At 44.4% G+C, this 20,091-nt stretch overlaps 2 protein-coding genes across 4 annotated transcripts in view; one reads left to right on the forward strand and one right to left on the reverse strand.

The window, feature by feature from the left end:
* The window catches only part of LOC144612027 (glutaminase kidney isoform, mitochondrial-like), a 54,316-nt gene extending 47,493 nt beyond the window's left edge, over positions 1–6,823 (reverse strand). For both annotated transcript variants that reach the window (XM_078431492.1, XM_078431493.1), the window contains exon 1: positions 6,607–6,823. The gene's annotated coding sequence lies outside the window, so the exon portion shown is untranslated. The remainder of the gene's footprint in view (positions 1–6,606) is intronic.
* Positions 6,792–20,091, forward strand: part of LOC144612025 (signal transducer and activator of transcription 5B-like) — a 112,522-nt gene continuing 99,222 nt past the window's right edge. For both annotated transcript variants that reach the window (XM_078431484.1, XM_078431485.1), the window contains exon 1: positions 6,792–6,982. The gene's annotated coding sequence lies outside the window, so the exon portion shown is untranslated. The remainder of the gene's footprint in view (positions 6,983–20,091) is intronic.

The raw sequence follows: 20,091 nt of genomic DNA on the forward strand, positions 1-20,091 counted from the left end.
CACATTAACACTATCCTACACCCACTAGGGACAATTTTTACATTTACCCAGCCAATTAACCTACATACCTGTACCGTCTTTGGAGTGTGGGAGGAAACCGAAGATCTCGGAGTAAACCCACGCAGGTCACGGGGAGAACGTACAAACTCCGTACAGTGCAGCACCCGTAGTCAGGATCGAACCTGAGACTCCGGCGCTGCATTCGCTGTAAAGCAGCAACTCTACCGCTGCGCCACCGTGCATCTGCAGTTATTTTCCTAATTAAAAACATTTCCATAGGTTCTCAATTCTGTCAGTTTGTTTTACTTAAATATTCTGTGACATTTCCGTTGACAGCCATACTAATCATGGATCAAGGTGCCGCGTTTTATTTTTTGCAGGGGATGATGACCAGAAGTTTTATTTGTTTAAAGTCGCGGTGTGCCATTTTGTTTTGTTTTTGCAACATCCGCAATAATGTGCACATTCACATCTTCCACCTTTTGTCCGCGGTTACTTTTCTGGGACGTCCCGAAATATTCGCAACATTACAGTAAATAAGTCACAACTTTCTGAGAAATGACCCGTCAAGAGCGCAGATGATCCCGCCCACAGTCTGCGCTCATTCGACCTGCCGTGACTCTTAGTCCGCCACTCACACGCAACAAAAACCTGTTGGGAATTGATACACAGTCGGCTGCTGAGACGAATTGCTTTTTATTCTGAAACTCTGCTCTTTTCTTTCTGAAGCGCCTCCCCTCAAACTGGACAAGATTTGAACCATCCCAATTAACTGTCTGTAATTGAACACGACTATCTGAATGTTGGGGTCATATTTGACCTTGAGCTTTAGGTCGCTTTCCCAAACCATCATTAAAACCGCCTATTTCCACTTCTGTATATTCTCCAGTCTGAAGAAGGGTCTCGACCCGAAACGTCACCCATTCCTTCTCTCCAGAGACGCTGCCTGACCCGCTGAGTTACTCCAGCTTTTTGTATCTAACTTCTGTATATTTCCAACTCTCTAAAGTCAGTCTGAGGAAAGTCCCAAATCTAAACGATGTCTGCCCATTTCCCTCCACAGATGCTGGCTGATCTGCTGAGATCCAACAACACTTTGTTTTTTTTGTTGCTCAATACACCGGCATCTGCAGTCTCTTTCGTCTCTATTTTACTGCTCCGCTGTGAAATCTCTTCAAAGGATGCCTGCTTTGACCAAGTTCTTCTCTCACCGACGGGAGTTCTGTGAGACTGTCTCCCAGCTATGTGATTCCTACTGCTTTCCTGGCAAAACATTGTTGATCCAGCAATGTAGTCAAGTGGGTTATATTTTAGCTTGTAAAGAGGCAAGTATTTTTAGTGTTTGGTCTGCTTATTACAGTGACATTTCCACCATCAATATGAAAGTATTTCAGACATAGACAGCCAAAGCATAGAGTGATGAATGATATGATGTTAGTTACAACCAAAACTTAATTTACCCTTTGAAAGCACGTCTTCTACATATAAAACACCAAGTTTGGAATATGGATGCTAAATTAACCATTTATACCACCCTCCGTAAAGATAAAATATAAAGTGCAGATGACTTGCTGGTATTCAATAATTAAATGGGGTTGTATCTTTCTATGCTTTTAGAATTTGTGGATAAAAAACCCTGCCCCTGTCCTTCTCCCCATCTCAGTTTCAGTTCAGGTATAGAGGTACAGTGAAAAACCTTTGTTGCATGCTATCCAGTCAGCAGAAAGACAATACATGATTACAATCATGCCATCTTAAACTTACATTCTTCTGTACTGAAGGCATTGACTTCTTGATGAGCTATAGTCCCAAAGATTTAATGCGTCAAATATCCTTCATATATATACATTGGATATCAGTGAGTTGGGAAATCACAGTCTATCAGCGCAGTCTGATTCTATCACCACCCATTGACTTTCCAACGTGGGTTGATTTCCCTCTCAGTAGCCTAGCAACGGCGTAGGCCACAGATCAAAATCAGAGCCTGTTACAACCGGTGTACATCTTAAAATTACTTCATAGTCAGCAAAATAGATATGCATTCACTGCTGTGATGTAGAAAAACACCCTGTCTTGGCCCAGATCAACTAACTCAGAACCTGGCCTTTAAATCTGAGAACTGTGGTGTATAGGAAGTCCTGTCAAGTTTTAAGTTCATATTTTTATATCTATATCTATTTATGTGAGGTCGTTGTTCACTTTAAACTCAAATCCTTATTGCTGAGAGAGAATCTCAAAGCAACAAGATGGTTTGCTTAGACACAAAATGCTGGAGTAACTCAGCGGGACAGGCAGCATCTCTGGGTAGAAGGAATGGGTGACATTTCGGGTCGAGACCCTTCTCAGACCCACTATCCAGAGATGCTGCCTGTCCCGCAGAGTTACTCCAGCATTTTGTGTCTATCTTCGGTTTAAACCAGCATCTGCAGTTCCTTCCTACACAAGATGGTTTGATTTCCCTTTTTGAAGTTGCAACACATTTATTTGTTAAGCAAAATATCACTTCGATGGGAGATAAATGCTATTCTCTGGATAGAAAATAGCCAAGGCTCTTTACACTTATTCAGAATGTTCAGCATTCTACGCAAATGTAGTGTGATTGCAAAGCAAGTAAAAATAACTTAATGCAGACTGCTTGCTTTGTTTTCAAAGTGAAACTTTGAAAGCTTTGTAATTTATGCAAATTAATTTGGGTTGTCGGAGATCAGATGATTATCAGTTTCGTTTGTCCCACATCCTCGGTAATTGTTGGAGACTTGAGGTCTATTGTGGTCAATAGACAATAGACAATAGGTGCAGAAGTAGGCCATTCAGCCCTTCGAGCCAGCACCGACCGCCATTCACTGTGATCATGGCTGATCATCCACAATCAGTACCCCGTTCCTGCCCTCTCCCCATATCCCTTGACTCCTCGATCATTAAGAGCTCTATCTAACTCTCTCTTGAAAGCATCCAGGGAATTGGCCTCCACTGCCTTCTGAGGCAGAGAATTCCACAGCTTCACAACTCTCTGAGTGAAAAAGTTTTTCCTCATCTCCGTTCTAAATGGCCTACCCCTTATTCTTAAACTGTGGCCCCTGGTTCTGGACATAACATTTGGGGAGGGTTATGGCGATTTGGTCAACCATTTAGAACAAAGATTAACACAAAAAACTGGAGTAACTCAGTGGGTCCGACGGCATCTCTGGAGAAAAGGAATAGGTGATATATCTGGTCAGTCTGAAGAAGGATCTCAACGCGAAACGTCACCTACTCCTTTTCTTCAGAGATGCTGTCTGGCCCACTGAGTTACTCCAGCTTTTTGTGTCTATCTTTGGTTTAAACCAGCATCTGCGGATCCTTCCTGTATTTGGAACAAAGATTACATACAGTGTATACTTCTTTTTGTTAAACACAAGGGGGCATGATAGAACAAACACACTTCAGAAGTTCCAGAAATTTCATCATTTGGGCATTCCTTATTTTTTTTTTACATAAGCTATAATGAGTTTTATAAAGTAAGCATAGAGTATGCTTGGGGTCTGAAATAAAAACAAATAATGCAAGTAAAACCCAGTTGATCAGTAACATTGGCCTTGAAAAGACACAAGATTTGTGGTTTGTGGAAAATGAATGCCTCCCAGCACCAGACAACTAGCCAGCAGAGGAAAGCTGCTCGGCTGTGTGGCCTGTTAACTTACCTATATGAAAATGAGCAATTCAAACATTGTGGAGGAGGGAACTGCAGATGCTGGTTTAAACCGAAGATAGACAGAAAAAGCTGGAGTAACTCAGCGGGTCAGACAGCACCTCTGGAGAAAAAGAATAGGTGTCGTTTCAGGTCGCGACCCTTCTTCAGTCTTGACCTGAAGCGTCACCTACTCCTCTCCAGAGATGCTGCCTGTCCCGCTGAGTTACTCCAGCTTTTTCTGTCTAACTTCAAACATTGTATTTGCTTATCAATGGTCTCAGATTTAAGTGATCTCATAATGAGAATTGTTTTTTCGTTGATGCTGAAATGCATAATTAACTGCAAATGAATAATACAATGGAACAAATACAGAACATAATGAAATCACTCAAAAGGTCCTTGATAAAAGGTGATTGATAAGTTGTCTTTCAGGTACAGACCCTTTCTCAGAAGTTATGTGATTTCCCCGCTGATTTGATGGCTGGTGATGTAATTATTGGTTACATTAATTTCAGACAATTATTTTTGAGGTGGCAGTGGAATAATCAGTTTCATTTACTTTCATTGGAGGAGGAAGTTGATCTATTTGAATGTGATAAGAAGCAACAAAGATACAGATAAAAACAGGCTTCTTTACCAGAAATGTCCCATATGTGTTATGTGCTGAGTTAGCTGAGCACAACTGGCAAGTTCAGCAAGACCATATAATGAGGAGTGCAGAAAAAAAACATTTTTCGGTACTTGTATTCATTTTCTAGATGATCCTTTACCTGTTGATACTGTACCCCTAAGTTTCAAAGCCTCCTACAATCCGATCCTCCTCAGAAACCCTACACTCAGCCCTGTGCTTACTACCCCAAATACCCACTGTTCTTTGTAATGGAAAAATCAAAGCACGTTTCGATTCCATCTCTGCTCTTGGCACTATCTTGACTATTGTTGACCTTGTGATCCTCCTCAACTCAGACAAACCCATATTAGAAACATAGAAAATAGGTGCAGGAGGAGGCCATTCGGCCCTTCGAGCCAGCACCGCCATTCATTGTGATCATGGCTGATCGTCCCCAATCAGTAACCCGTGCCTGCCTTCTCCCCATATCCCTTGATTCCACTAGCCCCTAGAGCTCTATCTAACTCTCAATTCACAAATGTTTATCTCTTCTCTAAGTCCTGCTCTAACCTAGACCAATTGAAAGACTGGAGCTACTAGGCTTGTATACACTGGAATTTAGAAGGATGAGAGGAGATCTTATCGAAACGTATAAGATTATTAAGGGGTTGGACACGTTAGAGGCAGGAAACATGTTCCCAATGTTGGGGGAGTCCAGAACTAGGGGCCACAGTTTAAGAATAAGGGGTAGGCCATTTAGAACTGAGATGAGGAAAAACTTTTTCAGTCAGAGAGTTGTGAATCTGTGGAATTCTCTGCCTCAGAAGGCAGTGGAGGCCAATTCTCTGAATGCATTCAAGAGAGAGCTAGATAGAGCTCTTAAGGATAGCGGAGTCAGGGGGTATGGGGAGAAGGCAGGAACGGGGTACTGATTAAGAATGATCAGCCATGATCACATTGAATGGCGGTGCTGGCTCGAAGGGCCAAATGGCCTCCTCCTGCACCTATTGTCTATTGTCTATTAAGGCCACAACATTGAGTCACATCTTCAGGTGTACCTAAAATATAAAGCCAAAATATAATAAAAGTAAATTAATAATATACAAAACTATTTTTATATTGAGGATTTTTTTTCACCAATTTTGGTTGCAATCTGGTGGAGGCAGATACTGTTATAACATTGAACAAGCACCTGGAAAAGAACTTGAAAGGCCAAGGCATAAAGGTCTGTGGACCAATCACTGATAAATTAATTAATGTGGGTGCGTATTTGATGGTCAGTGTGGACTGTAGGCCAAAGGGCCTGCTTCTGTGGTCTGTAACATGGATCAAAACACAGATTTTATTCTGAAACAATTACTTTTACAACTGAACCCACTTGATGGTGTACTTTGGAAGACATTAATAGTTATCCTGAAATGGAACGAATCAGGAACGAAAGTATGGAATGAATCAAGTGAAAGTAAAGAAATAATGTATTTCCTTGAGGGACATTATGGCATCTGTTGACTTTCTCACAACAATCCAACAGGTTTTATTCTCAGGGACGCAAGCCCACTTTCTATTTTTGAAGATGGAAAATAAGCCTGTGTTCCAATAGAAAAAAAACAGAAATGCTGGATGCGTCGTTCGATGAGCAGAAGTCATCTCCCTCCAGACTGAACTGAATACTGCTGAGTATTTCTAGTGTTTTCTCTTTGAATTTCACACTTTCCGCTTTTGCTTTTGTCTTCGGAGAGTTGTGGAGATTCTTGTCTGTGGCTTAGACAATAGACAACAGGTGCAGGAGGAGGCCATTCGGCCCTTCAAGCCAGCACCGCCATTCAATGTGATCATGGCTGATCATTCTCAATCAGTACCCCGTTCCTGCCTTCTCCCCATACCCCCTGACTCCGCTATCCTTAAGAGCTCTATCTAGCTCTCTCTTGAATGCATTCAGAGAATTGGCCTCCACTGCCTTCTGAGGCAGTGAATTCCACAGATTCACAACTCTCTGACTGAAAAGGTTTTTCCTCATCTCAGTTCTAAATGGCCTACCCCTTATTCTTAAACTGTGGCCCCTGGTTCTGGACTCCCCCAACATTGGGAACATGTTTCCTGCCTCTAACGTGTCCAACCCCTTAATAATCTTATACGTTTCAATAAGATCCCCTCTCATCCTTCTAAATTCCTGTATATACAAGCCCAGTCGATCCAGTCTTTCAACATATGACAGTCCCGTCATTCCGGGAATTAACCTAGTAAAACCTACGCTGCACACCCTCAATAGTTTAGAGACACTTGTGACAATGATCACATTTACACCAAGCCCTGGGTCACTACTTACAAGCCAATGACATAGGTGGAAAGCGAAGATCAACGTCCAAACTCCGCACAGCGCTGGTGGGCGCTGCAAGACGGCAGAGCTGTCGCTGCGTTACGCACACGTCTTGCTGCTGGATCTTCAACCAATCATCAAAAAAAAAAGTGAAAAGGAACTCCAGTGACAGGGAGGAACCCGCCACACAGGCGGAAACCTCTTGAGTTCCGGGCCGCCGACAGCATTTAGCCTCAAAATAGCAAACATATCGCGAGGTGTGCAGGGAAAACCAGACTGTTTTCCAACAGTCTGACGCCCTTCAGAAGAAACCAAGTGCGCAGAGTACAATTTGTAAACACAAGGCATTCAATGGAAAAGAATTCACCTGTTCCTTCGGTGTAAGGTAAGTTGTTCACACTGGGTATTTTTAAGGCCGAGATAGATAGATTCTTGGATATATTTAAGGCAGGGGATAGATAGATTCTTGATTAGCACTTGAGTCAGGGGTTTATGGGGAGAAGGCGGGAGAATGGGGTTAGGAGGGAGAGATAGACCAGCCGTGATTGGATGGCGGAGTGGACTGGATGGGCCGAGTGGCATAATTCTGCTCCTCGATCTTATGAACGTATGGATCCGGGTTCACTTGTGGTGATTTGTTGTTGTTTTTGATGAAATATTTTTTATTTAATCCGCCTGTTGGTGATGGTAAGGAAGGGTTTACAGAGAACACGTCTTCTTGTTCTTGTTCACTCGGACGGACTGCCCTCGTTTGGCATCGACTCCATCTGTATTTTCTTCTCTCTCCCCCCCCCCCCCCCCCCCCCCCCCCGAAAAAAATCACAAATTGTAGTAGGTAACAAGCCGGAAACAGTCGCGAGCAACTTTTAAAATGTGAAACTAACCCAACTGTGAAATTTGCCTCAGAGAAAGGAACAGATACACAGTTATTGAGGGGACCGTGTTAGTTTTGTTGATATGTTCAATGCTCTTTTGATTCAACTGCTATGTTTTCTGTGCGTTTGAGTTAGTTTGATCGTATTTCGATGTTGAAATATGTCGATCTGAGGCGGAATGGTAAATGATGGATAATTGGACGGGCGAATCGAAAACCACCATTCATCTATAAACCAACCTATGTGGCGAATCGTCCATTTCGATTGGTTTTGTTAAATGCCAATTATACTGGTTACCTATTGGGATCAGTCAAATAGTGTGGCTTGGGTTACGTTTAACCAATAATTGCGACAGACTAAATGTAAACCATGCACGAAGTTCACAAGGCAATGCCAGATCCAGAAATTCCAATTACAGACAGAATGGTTTTACTAATTTTGTAGTTGTCCTTTTATAAGTTTTTGTTTTCTCCCTTTTCTTTATGTGGTGCCTTGTTTTGGCGTAAAATATGCTCATGCTTTTGGTCTCCTTACCCAAGGATAGATAGGCATGCTGTCGAACAACTGCAAAAAAGATGCATCATATCAGACCTTGGGATGGGAAAAGGACCAAAGTGCTGGAGTAACTCAGCGGGTCAGGCAGCATCTGTGGAGAACATGGATAGCTGACGTTTCACAGAGTGCTGGAGTAACTCAGCGGGTCAGGCAGCATCTGTGGAGAACATGGATGGGTGACGTTTCACAGAGTGCTGGAGTAACTCAGCGGGTCAGGCAGCATCTGTGGAGAACATGGATGGGTGACGTTTCACAGAGTGCTGGAGTAACTCAGCGGGTCAGGCAGCATCTGTGGAGAACATGGATGGGTGACGTTTCACAGAGTGCTGGAATAATCAGCGGGTCAGGCAGCATCTCAGGAGAACACGGATAGGTGACGTTTCACAGAGTGCTGGAGTAACTCAGCGGGTCAGGCAGCATCTGTGGAGAGAAGGAATGGGTGACGTTTCACAGAGTGCTGGAGTAACTCAGCGGGTCAGGCAGCATCTCTGGAGAACATGGATAGGTGACATTTCACAGAGTGCTGGAGTAACTCGGTGGGTCAGGCAGCACCTCTGGAGAACACGGATAGGTGACGTTTTGAGTCGGGAGCCTTCTTCAGACCTTTTGTGTAAACCAGCATCTGCTGTTCCTTGTTTCTACAGTCTGAAGAAAGGTCCCGATCTGAAACGCCACCAAGTCCGTGTTCTCCAGAGATGCTGCCTGTCCCACTGAGTTACTCCAGCACATTGTGTCATTTTGTGTAAACCAGTGTCTGCAGTTCCTTGTTTCTTCATGCAATGGCAAGTCTGTTATATAACAGATTGAATAGATTAACACTCTGTTCTCTTGATCTCAGTGAAGATATAAGATTCCTTGGGGACTCAATGTGACTGGTGTGGGGAAGGATGTTTTCTGTATCGAAGGAATCTAAAACAAGGATAGGTGCTTTTGAACTGAAATGAGGAGAACTTGCTTCAGTCAGACGGTGGTGAATCTTCGTAGTTCTCTACCTCGGAAGGCTTTGGAGGCTGGATCATTAATTGGATTCGGAATGGAAATCAATAGTTTGGGGATATGTAAAGATTCAGAGAATATGGAGTTAGTGCAGGAAAATGGTGTTTGAGGTATCTGCTTCTACTTGGGGATCGATTGTGACTTATTTCAGTTCTGGGGTGACTGATGAGGCCAATTTTGGAACTGTAAATAACCTCTCAGATGGCGGGAGGTGTGTGACAGGGGAGACATGGGCAATTTGTGAGGTAGCACGTTCCCTCTGCGATTTATACATAAGCTCGTTGATGCTCACTACCGCCCGAAAACTCTTTCTCTATTTTGACTGGTCATGGGTGAGGGATTCACAAGAATTGCTGGGTAGGGTACTAATTTTTGTAAGGAAACATTGAGCACAACCCAGAATCTTCTGTCAACCTGGTGATCTTCTGCAGTGACAGTACTCTGAATAGAGTGTCTGTTTCAGGAGTCTGGTGTCAGGCTGGAGGGATGTGAAGGATGAGGGATGGAACAGCAAAGGACGTGGTCTGTCCAATGGAACTGACTGAGTGTAACTAGGGCCTGCAGATAGGGTCGCCAACTTCCTCACTCCCAAATACGGGACAAGGTGACGTCACCGCCACGCGCCCCACGTGACCTCACCCAGCCAGCGGCCACGTGCTCCCGCCCGCCCCGGGCGGCTGCCATTGGTGGAGCGGGAGCACGTGGCCGCTGGCTGGGTGAGGTCACGTGGGGCACGGGGCGGTGACGTCACCCTTTGTCCCTTATTTGGGAGTGAGGAAGTTGGCAACCCTACTAATACGGGACAAGGGCGGTCCCGTACGGCACAAACCAATTTAGCCCAAAATACGGGATGTCCCGGCTAATACGGGACAGTTGGCAACCCTACCTGCAGAGGATGCTTGTGCCAGTAGACTGAAAATTTAGCTTATCCTTCCAGTAAATTTTGAGGACTGTGGAGACAGAAGATGTGGTATCTTTCAAAAACGTTGCGATGCATGCAGTGGGTGGTACTGGTCGAAGGTAAATGTGGAAGGACAGGGATTACTGCTGCATAATCGAGCATGTTCTGTGCCAGGTCTGAGGACTTAATCTTCCAATACCCTTTCTCTCAGTCCTCTAAGAGCTCTTCTGGCACCTTGAAGTTGACGGTGAATTTCATTATAGATGTCTGCTTTTGGTAAGGGGGAGTTCCTGAGGTATGGGAAGTGGTTCACATGTTCCAGGGCCTTCCATAAACCTTCATTGCTTTTCTTTTGTTTTTTTCAAATCAAAAAGATTATTCAATTATTAAAAATAATATTTACAATACAATAAAGCGGAACAGAACCCACCACCATAAAACAAGACACACAAATATACTAAATGAAGTACTATACAACTATGTTACAATCCCTGTCCAGGATGCATCCAATCCCCCGCGGTGCCCAGCGGTCCCGGAAATCCCCCATGCTGCCCGTGGGCAGCGCACAGTCCCTCTCCAACGCCACCCGGGTGCGGACGTAACCCCAGAAAAGGGGCAGGCAGCCGGCTCGGGCAGAGCCCTCTTCCCCCTGGCGCCGTGACTCGCGGATGGCCAGCTTGGCCAGGCCCAGCAGCAACCCAACCAGGACATCTTCAGACCCCCCCTACCCTCTCCCCTATGCACAGGGTGTCCAAAGATGGGGATGGTGGGTGAGAAGTGCAGCCAAAAGGCAAGGAGCAGCCCCTTTAGATATTGAAACAGGGGCAATGAACCTTCATTGTTGGAGGTTAGTGTGGTGCGATGGGAACAGATCGGTAGAGAACCTTTGTCTTGAGGGTGTTGAGTGAATCCCTGTGCACTCATACTTCAGTGAATGAGTCAGTAATGCCGTGGAATTCAGTCTCTGAGTGTGTAAGTGTTATCTGTGTACTGATACCTGGTTACTGTGGTTTAGTTGACCTCGGCACTGGTTTGTAGTCACTCTAGGTTGAGCTGTTCCCCATCTATATATTACAAAAACTCCCATCTTGTATGTATGTTCCCAAAATACAGCCAAAACGTACATGATAGCGCAACAATTTTAAGGGCACCTTACCATTCACCTGCGGTGTGCAGTATCACGTTTTGTGCAATTGTTCCGCTATCGTGCACCATTTTTGGCTGTATTTTGGACACATACCCCATGAAATAAACATCGCCATTTTGATCTAATAGACAATAGGTGCAGGAGTAGGCCATTCGGGCCTTCAATGTGATCATGGCTGATCATTCTCAATCAGTACTTCGTTCCTGCCTTCTCCCCATACCCCCTGACTCCGCTATCCTTAAGAGCTCTATCCAGCTCTCTTGAATGCATTCAGAGAATTGGCCTCCACTGCCTTCTGAGGCAGAGAATTCCACAGATTCACAACTCTCTGACTGAAAAAGTTTTTCCTCATCTCAGTTCTAAATGGCCTACCCCTTATTCTTAAACTGTGGCCCCTTGTTCTGGACTCCCCCAACATTGGGAACATGTTTCCTGCCTCTAACGTGTCCAGCCCCTTAATAATCTTATACGTTTCGATAAGATCTCCTCTCATCCTTCTAAATTCCAGTGTATACAAGTCTAGTCGCTCCAGTCTTTCAACATACGACAGTCCCGCCATTCCGGGAATTAACCTGGTAAACCTACGCTGCACGCCCTCAATAGCAAGAATATCCTTCCTCAAATTTGGAGACCAAAGCTGCACACAGTACTCCACTTCCGTGTTCAATGTTGTCATTAAACTCGTGCTTCGTTGAACGATGACTCTTGAGGTAAATGCTCAAATTTTCTTCAAGTTAAAGTTTGACCACTCAGTAATATTAAAATTGTGTGTCTTTTTTTTTTTTCACCAACCGCTGTCACAACGGGAACCCAACGGGCCCACAGGTCGTCTAGTTAATTCTAATGATGAGCTCCACTTCTGCGGGAAGTTTTGTTGGAGGTGAGGTGCGACATTGTGGGGAGAAAGTTGCCCCAAAACATGCAGCGCTGTGACACTAGTCTTACTGTGATGAACTCTTATTGTAGACCTGTTGTTGAGAGATATCGCTTGCATGCTGTCATTAGCTACAATCTTGTAGAATGACAAAACAGCCTTGAGGGTCTGAATGGCCTACTTTTTTATGTTGTTACATTCTCATGTGCATTTGTTATCTGCTCACTCATACCCCCTTCCATGAGTAACTATTCTTAATGTGTTAACTTTGGGGCAATGCTGCATCATTGAAATGGTTAATTGGAATTGGGTATGGGTGTGATAGCAGCAGTGTGGCGCCACTTGCTAATGTAAGCATAAAATGGCTTGCGTACGCTCTCCCAATACAAGTAAGTATACTTTATACACCGATCAGCCAAAACATTATGACCACTGACAGGCGAAGTGAATAACATTGATTATCTTTTTAGATTTAGAGATACTGCGCAGAAACAGGCCCTTCGGCCCACCGGGTCCACGCCGCCCAGCGATCCCCGCACAATAACACTCTGCTACACCCACTAGGGACAATTTTTTTTACACACATTTGCCCAGCCAATTAACCTACAAACCTGCACGTCTTTGGAGTGTGGGAGGAAACCGAAGATCTCAGAGAAAACCCACGTACAAACGTACAAACTCCGTACAGACAGCACCGTAGTCAGGATCGAACCTGAGTCTCCGGCACTGCATTCCCTGTAAGGCAGCAACTCTACCGCTGCGTCACCGTGCCGCCCGTGCCTTGTTACAATGGCACCTGTCAAGGGGTGGGATATATTAGGCAGCAAGTGAATAATAATAATAATGCATTACATTTATATAGCGCTTTTCTAAACACTCAAAGACGCTTTACAGTGTCAGTTCTTGAAGTTGATGTGTTGGATGCAGGAGAAATGGGCAGGAGTAAAGACCTGAGCGACTTTGACAAGAGCCAAATTGTTATGGCCAGACGACTGGGTCAGAGCATCTCTGAAACGGCAAGGCTTGTGGGGTGCTCCCGATCAGCAGTGGTGAGTACCTACCGACAGTGGTCTGAGGAGGGACAAACCACAAACCGGCGACAGACAGGGTGTTGGGCGCCCGAGGCTCATCGATGCGCGAGGGCAACGAAGGCTATCCCGTCTGGTCCGAACCGACAGAAGGTCTACTGTGGCACAAGTCACAGAAAATGTTAATGGTGGTCACGGGAGGAATGTGTCACACTACCCACTACATCGCAACCTGCTGCGTATGGGGCTGCACACGGAGGACCAACAGCATATTAGGCAGGTGGTCATATGTTTTGGCTCATCAGGTCATAATGTTTTGGCTGATTGGTGTATGTAGCAGCTCGCTTCCATAATTCAGTAACAAAACTGACCCAGATTGAACTTGTCTGTTGAGTACACAGACATCATGGGTGGACAATTTTCTGGCCCTACCCGTTGTTTATGTGCAGGTACCTTTCCAGCTAGGGTTGCCAACTTCCTCACTCCCAAATACGGAACAAGGTGACGTCACCGCCCCACGCCCCACGTGACCTCACCCAGCCAGCGGCCACATGCTCCCGCTCCACCAATGGCGGCTGCCCGACCCTGGCGGCCGCCATTGGTGGAACGGGAGCACGTGGCCGCTGGCTGGGTGAGGTCACGTGGGGCACGGGGCGGTGACGTCACCCTTTGTCCCTTATTTGGGAGTGAGGAAGTTGGCAACCCTACTAATACGGGACAAGGGCGGTCCCGTACGGGACAAACTAATTTAGCCCAAAATACGGGGTGTCCCGGCTAATACGGGACAGTTGGCAACCCTATTTCTAGCGCACAATGAAGGAATCGTGGTTGATACATTCCTTTCTTGCCTGGAGCACTGAGGTTACATGTGATTTGAATTTTGTGGAGAACACTTCCAATTAAGGCTTTTTAAAGTATTAAAGATGTTTGAAGCCTGGCTGAGATGCTTGCGTAGGGAATCAGCACAACGAATACAGTTCTGGCCTCGCCATGACATGTGGGTAATTTAAATTTCATTAGATAAAGAGTCCAGAGTGTTTTATTGTCACATTCTTACTTGCAGCAGCACAACAGAATATGTAAACATAGTACGTGTAGGAATGAACTACAGATGCTGGTTTACACCGAAGATAGACACAAAAATGCTGGAGTAACTCAGCACGACAGGCAGCATCTCTGGATAGAAGGTTTGGGTGACGTTTGGGGTCTCGACCCGAAACGTCACCAATTCCTCCTCTCCAGAGATGCTGCCTGTCGTGCTGAGTTACTCCAGCATTTTGTGTCTATCTTCGGTGAAAACATAGCACACTGTAAACAATATAATAACGAGAAAAAAAAGTTTAGTGTGTGTGTGTGTGTACATACACATACCCACATATATATAATATATAGATGTATGTGTGTATATACACACACTGACCTTTTCTCATTTATTTTATATATATATTGTAAGAAAATATATAGTGTAAGAAAATAACTGCAGATGCTGGTACAAATCGAAGGTATTTATTTCACAAAATGCTGGAGTAACTCAGTTGGTCAGGCAGCATCTCAGGAGAGAAGGAATGGGCGACGTTTTGGGTCGAGACCCTTCAGTCTGAAGAAGGGTCTCGACACGAAACGTCACCCATTCCTTCTCTCCTGAGATGCTGCCTGACCTGCTGAGTTACTCCAGCATTTTGTGATACCTATGGAAATGTTTTACTCAGTTTTAAATCATAGGCATCCTCCAAATTTGAGGAAGGATATTCTTGCTATTGAGGGCGTGCAGCGTAGGTTTACTAGGTTAATTCCCGGAATGGCGGGACTGTCATATGTTGAAAGACTGGACCGACTAGGCTTGTATACACTGGAATTTAGAAGGATGAGGGGGGATCTTATCGAAACGTATAAGTTTATTAAGGGGTTGGACACGTTAGAGGCAGGAAACATGTTCCCAATGTTGGGGGAGTCCAGAACCAGGGGCCACAGTTTAAGAATAAGGGGTCGGCCATTTAGAACTGAGATGAGGAAAAACTTTTTCAGTTCAATGAAATGATTATATTTCTGTTCCTGCTCACGCTCCTACAAATATAAGTCAACGTACAGATATTGTGAACAATTAAGGGCCAAGGGATGTTGGCCAGAGTTTGGAGTGGACCACGGTTTCACCTATGACACCTGATAATCATCAGGGAATTGGGGAATATTGGAATCTTTCTAGATTTCTGGTTGAGGTAGATGTCATAACTGAGTTGGAGTTCCTCCAACTTTTCTAGCAGCTTTTTTTTAAATTTAAAGAAGTTGGCTTGGCACTGGCTGTTCCACTGAAGCTGGTGCATATCCCTCTGTGAGGTGGTACAAAACCCAATGCAAAATGGCAAACTGTTGCTGGTTCAGCTGTAGTTACGCCAGTCACTTCTAAGTGCAATGTGGAAACCATTTTGCAGTGACACAAAACATGCAGCTTTGTATCTGAATCTTATCAGTTGGTGAAATGAGTTGTGTAGTCACATGAGAACATTTTGCTTTCTTGTTTGTGTAGAATCAGATCAAGTTACAAAGCAGAAACTGGACATTCGAGCCAACTGGTTTTCACTTCAATGAGCTTCCTCCCACTTTTTTTAACCTCTCGTGTGTTTATCCAGCTTCCCCTTAAGCATAGCTCTGCTGTTTGGCTCAACCACTCCCTGCAAGAGGACCTTTGTCCTGAATTCCCGACTGGATTTATTAGTGATATCTTTTGCTGTTGGCCCTGGTTCCGAGTTCTCCCCGCTCAAGAAACACTTCCCGATCAAAGCCCTTTCACAATTTGAAAGGCATATTATCAGTGTCACCCCTCAGTCTTCTCCATTTTAGAGAGATGACCTCCAACCTGCTTATTCATAGATCACACCGAGTCTACGCCGACCATCGATCACCCGTTCACACTAATTCTATGTTATCCCACTTTCGTATCTGTATGAAGTTGCAAGGATAACAACAAGTTATTTAACTTCAAACTTAGTTTTAATAAACACGAGGATGCAAGGTTACAGACAAAGCCGCAACTCCTGAACAAGATGACTTCCCCGGGTAACACGCATGCACAAGATAACTTCCTCCAGGATCGGCGTCTGCAAAACACCCGACATGGATTGTAAATACAGTGACTGATCCATGTCGGGTGTTTGCAGACGCCGATCCTGGAGGAAGTTATCTTGTGCGATTTTACAGAGGCCAATTAACGTACAAAACCACACGTCTTTGGGATGTGGGAGGAAACTGGAGTACCTGGAGAAAACCCACACGGTCACAGGGAGAATTCACACGTGCAAACTCCACACAGACAGCACCCAAGCTCAGGGTCAAAACCAGGTCTCTGGTGCTGTAGGGCAGCAGCTCTACCATCATTGACACTCTGCCACCCTTGTCAGTGTATTCCCTTCACAGATGCTGCCTGACCCACTGAGTTCCTCCAGCAGCTCCTCTTTTTTTTTTGTTGCTCTTTTGATACCCTTACCCAATAAATATTTGTTGTCCTCAAATGTCTATTGCTCCCGGTAGACACAAAATGCTGGAGTAACTCAGCGGGACAGGCGGTATCTCTGGAGAGAAGGAATGGGCGACGTTTCGGGCCGAGACCCTTCTTCAGACTTCTGAAGAATGGTCTCGACTCGAAATGTCACCCATTCCTTCTCTCCAGAGATGCTGCCTGTCCCGCTGAGTTACTCCAGCATTTTGTGTCTACCTTCGATTTAAACCAGCATCTGCAGTTCCTTCCTACATACTCTTGCTCCTGGTGTCTACTGTCTTTTGGGACACGAGTTTGCGCGTCCTGTTTTGATTTTAAGATTGAGGTGCCTATTCTAGATGATCCTACCATAGGAAATAGTCTAAACAATTCAGTTGGATGCAAACAATCATTCAGTAATTCACAAAGTATGATTAGCTCAAAATTCAAATGCTTTTGCCACAGCCAGACATAAAAACAGCTTCGTTCCACGAGCAGTAGCTCTACTCAACAACCAAAAGTCTGTAGCCTCCTTTTGCTCTGGTTTTTTATTTCATTCTTCACGTGTGTGAATTATAATGTTTCATTCTTCATTGTTTACTGTATGTCATGTTGTTACTTGTGAGCAAAGCACCAAGGCAAATTCCTTGTATGTATACATACTTGGCTAATAAAATATATTCAGTTCAATTCAATGTGCTTCACTGCAACTGGTAACTTGACAAATCTATAGTTTTTTGTTTTTTTTTCACATTAAATAATGTAGTGTAATAGGATATACTAGGTAAAAAGATCCCTTTATCATCATGTTAGTTGGAAGGTATAATAAGAGAGTAATTTAGTTTAGTTTAGAGATACAGCGCGGAAACAGGCCCTTCGGCCCACCGAGCCCGCGCCGACCAGCGATCCCCCGCACAAAACTGTTACAATTTGTTTCGTTGGGTTGTCGTTTAAATTAATTAAATTATTGCATTGTATGGGAGGCGCATTCCCAATCTCGTTGTACAATGACAATAAAGATATATTGTATTGTATTGTATTCATATCATATCATATCATATATATACAGCCGGAAACAGGCCTTTTCGGCCCTCCAAGTCCGTGCCGCCCAGCAATCCCCGTACATTAACACTATCCTACACCCACTAGGGACAATTTTTACATTTACCCAGCCAATTAACCTACATACCTGTACGTCTTTGGAGTGTGGGAGGAAACCGAAGATCTCGGAGAAAACCCACGCAGGTCACGGGGAGAACGTACAAACTCCTTACAGTGCAGCACCCGTAGTCAGGATCGAACCTGAGTCTCCGGCGCTGCATTCGCTGTAAAGCAGCAACTCTACCGCTGCGCTACCGTGCCGCCCAACGTTATCCTACACACGTATTAACGTTATCCTACACACACTAGGGACAATTTTACATTTATACCAAGCCAATTAACCTGCAAACCTGTACATAGAAACATAGAAACATAGAAAATAGGTGCAGGAGTAGGCAATTCTGCCCTTCGAGCCTGCACCGCCATTCAATATGATCATGGCTGATCATCCAACTCAGTATCCCGTACCTGCCTTCTCTCCATACCCCCTGATCCCTATAGCCACATGGGCCACATCTAACTCCCTCTTAAATATAGCCAATGAACTGGCCTCAACTACCCTCTGTGGCAGAGAATTCCACAGATTCACCACTCTCTGTGTGAAAAAAGACGTTCTCATCTCGGTCCTAAATGACTTCCCCCTTATCCTTAAACTGTGACCCCTTGTTCTGGACTTCCCCAACATCGGGAACAATCTTCCTGCATCTAGCCTGTCCAACCCCTTAAGAATTTTGTAAGTTTCTATAAGATCCCCCCTCAATCTTCTAAATTCCAGCGAGTACAAGCCGAGTCTATCCAGTCTTTCTTCATATGAAAGTCCTGCCATCCCAGGAATCAATCTGGTGAACCTTCTCTGTACTCCCTCTATGGCAAGAATGTCTTTCCTCAGATTAGGAGACCAAAACTGTACGCAATACTCCAGGTGCGGTCTCACCAATGCCCTGTACAACTGCAGCAGAACCTCCCTGCTCCTATACTCAAATCCCCTTGCTATGAATGCCAACATACCATTCGCTTTCTTCACTGCCTGCTGCACCTGCATGCCTACGTCTTTGGAGTGTGGGAGGAAACAAAAGATCTCGGAGAAAACCCATGTGGTTACTGGGAGAACGTACAGACAGCACCCGTAGTCAGGATCGAACCTGGGTTTCTGGCGCTGCAAGCGCTGTAAGGCAGCAACTTTACCGCTGCACCACCAGGCCACCCTATTGATTCATCACAGCTATCAATCAGTTTTCACAAGTCTAAACTCTAAGTCGCAAACTTCTCGTATGCTATCCACATTCAGTTTTCCCATCCGAAGCACAATTCCCATATCGAAATGCTGTGCAGAACATTATAAGCAATGCAACTATAGCTACTTCATCTGGTTTATTTAGTAACTTGGGGAGTACCATTAAGCCTCAGATTTGCCTGAACAAAACTGCATGCAGTTGTTTCTGTTAATTTTTGTTTAAATTGGGCAATAAAATGAATAGTGTCACAATGTGTTATGATTTGTAGATCACGATACATTATTTTTAGTTCTGGAATGTCTGCTTCTGCAGCCTTAAATAAGAATTTAGTAAGTGACATTTTGAACGCAAAAACCTGGGAGTTGATTATCGAGTGATGTCTTTCCTTCTTAAATCATGAGTCTAAAACAAGAGTTAGTTGGGTTTTCCTTATAGAGTTTTATTTAGTAGTATGTAGTGTTTCCCAAGCATTCAAGGAATTTAAAAGTATATGAGGTGGGAATGAAGTTCCACCTGATTAAGCATGATGTTGACCTCAATGGGGAAGTGAATGTTTGTGGCAAGAATTTAGTTTCTTTGTGTTTCACAGCTTGGCTCAAAATACCCGCAAAACGTAAAATGTTCACCAACTTGCAATTGTTCAACATCCCTGATCTCACCAGAAGCTTCCCAAAAGTGTAATAAAATAAATAGACAAAGCCAAGAAGCTATTATGAAAGTGGAGAGTTTTGAAGAGGGGGTGGAGGAAAGTGAAACCAACATGGCGACATGGTTGTGTAGGAAGGAACTGCAGATGCTGGTTTAAACCGAAGATAGACACAAAATGCTGTAGTAACTCAGCGGGACAGGCAGCATCGAGACCTGAAACGCCACCCATTCCTTCTCTCCAGAGATGCTGCCTGACCCGCTGAGTTACTCCAGCATGTTGTGCCCACCTTTGATTTAAATCAGATTCTGCAGTTTTTTTCCTACAGAGTTTTTAACCTGCTTGTTTGTGAATGTGACATTATTTAATCAGTCTCTGGGAAATTTGCCCTGTGATTAGGTATCTGGATTCTGTTTTCAACATGGTTTCATACTCTGACTACTGGTGGATAGGTACCTGCAAGGCGTAACAAGTAGCATTCAGCAAACCACATAATTTTGCAAAAGATGTAACTTTTCATTTGTCTGGTTTGTGGTTGGAAGTGTTGACTACTTTTCTATTATCCAAGCCAGTGCAGGCAACCCCTGTGTTCCTGGCGTTTGGGTTACAGACATTCATTCGCCCTTGCAGAATTTGCAAATCCCTACCCAAGGATTTAAGATTT

This window comes from Rhinoraja longicauda, chromosome 42, assembly GCF_053455715.1.
Source record: "Rhinoraja longicauda isolate Sanriku21f chromosome 42, sRhiLon1.1, whole genome shotgun sequence".
NCBI classification, from domain to species: Eukaryota; Metazoa; Chordata; class Chondrichthyes; order Rajiformes; family Arhynchobatidae; genus Rhinoraja; species Rhinoraja longicauda.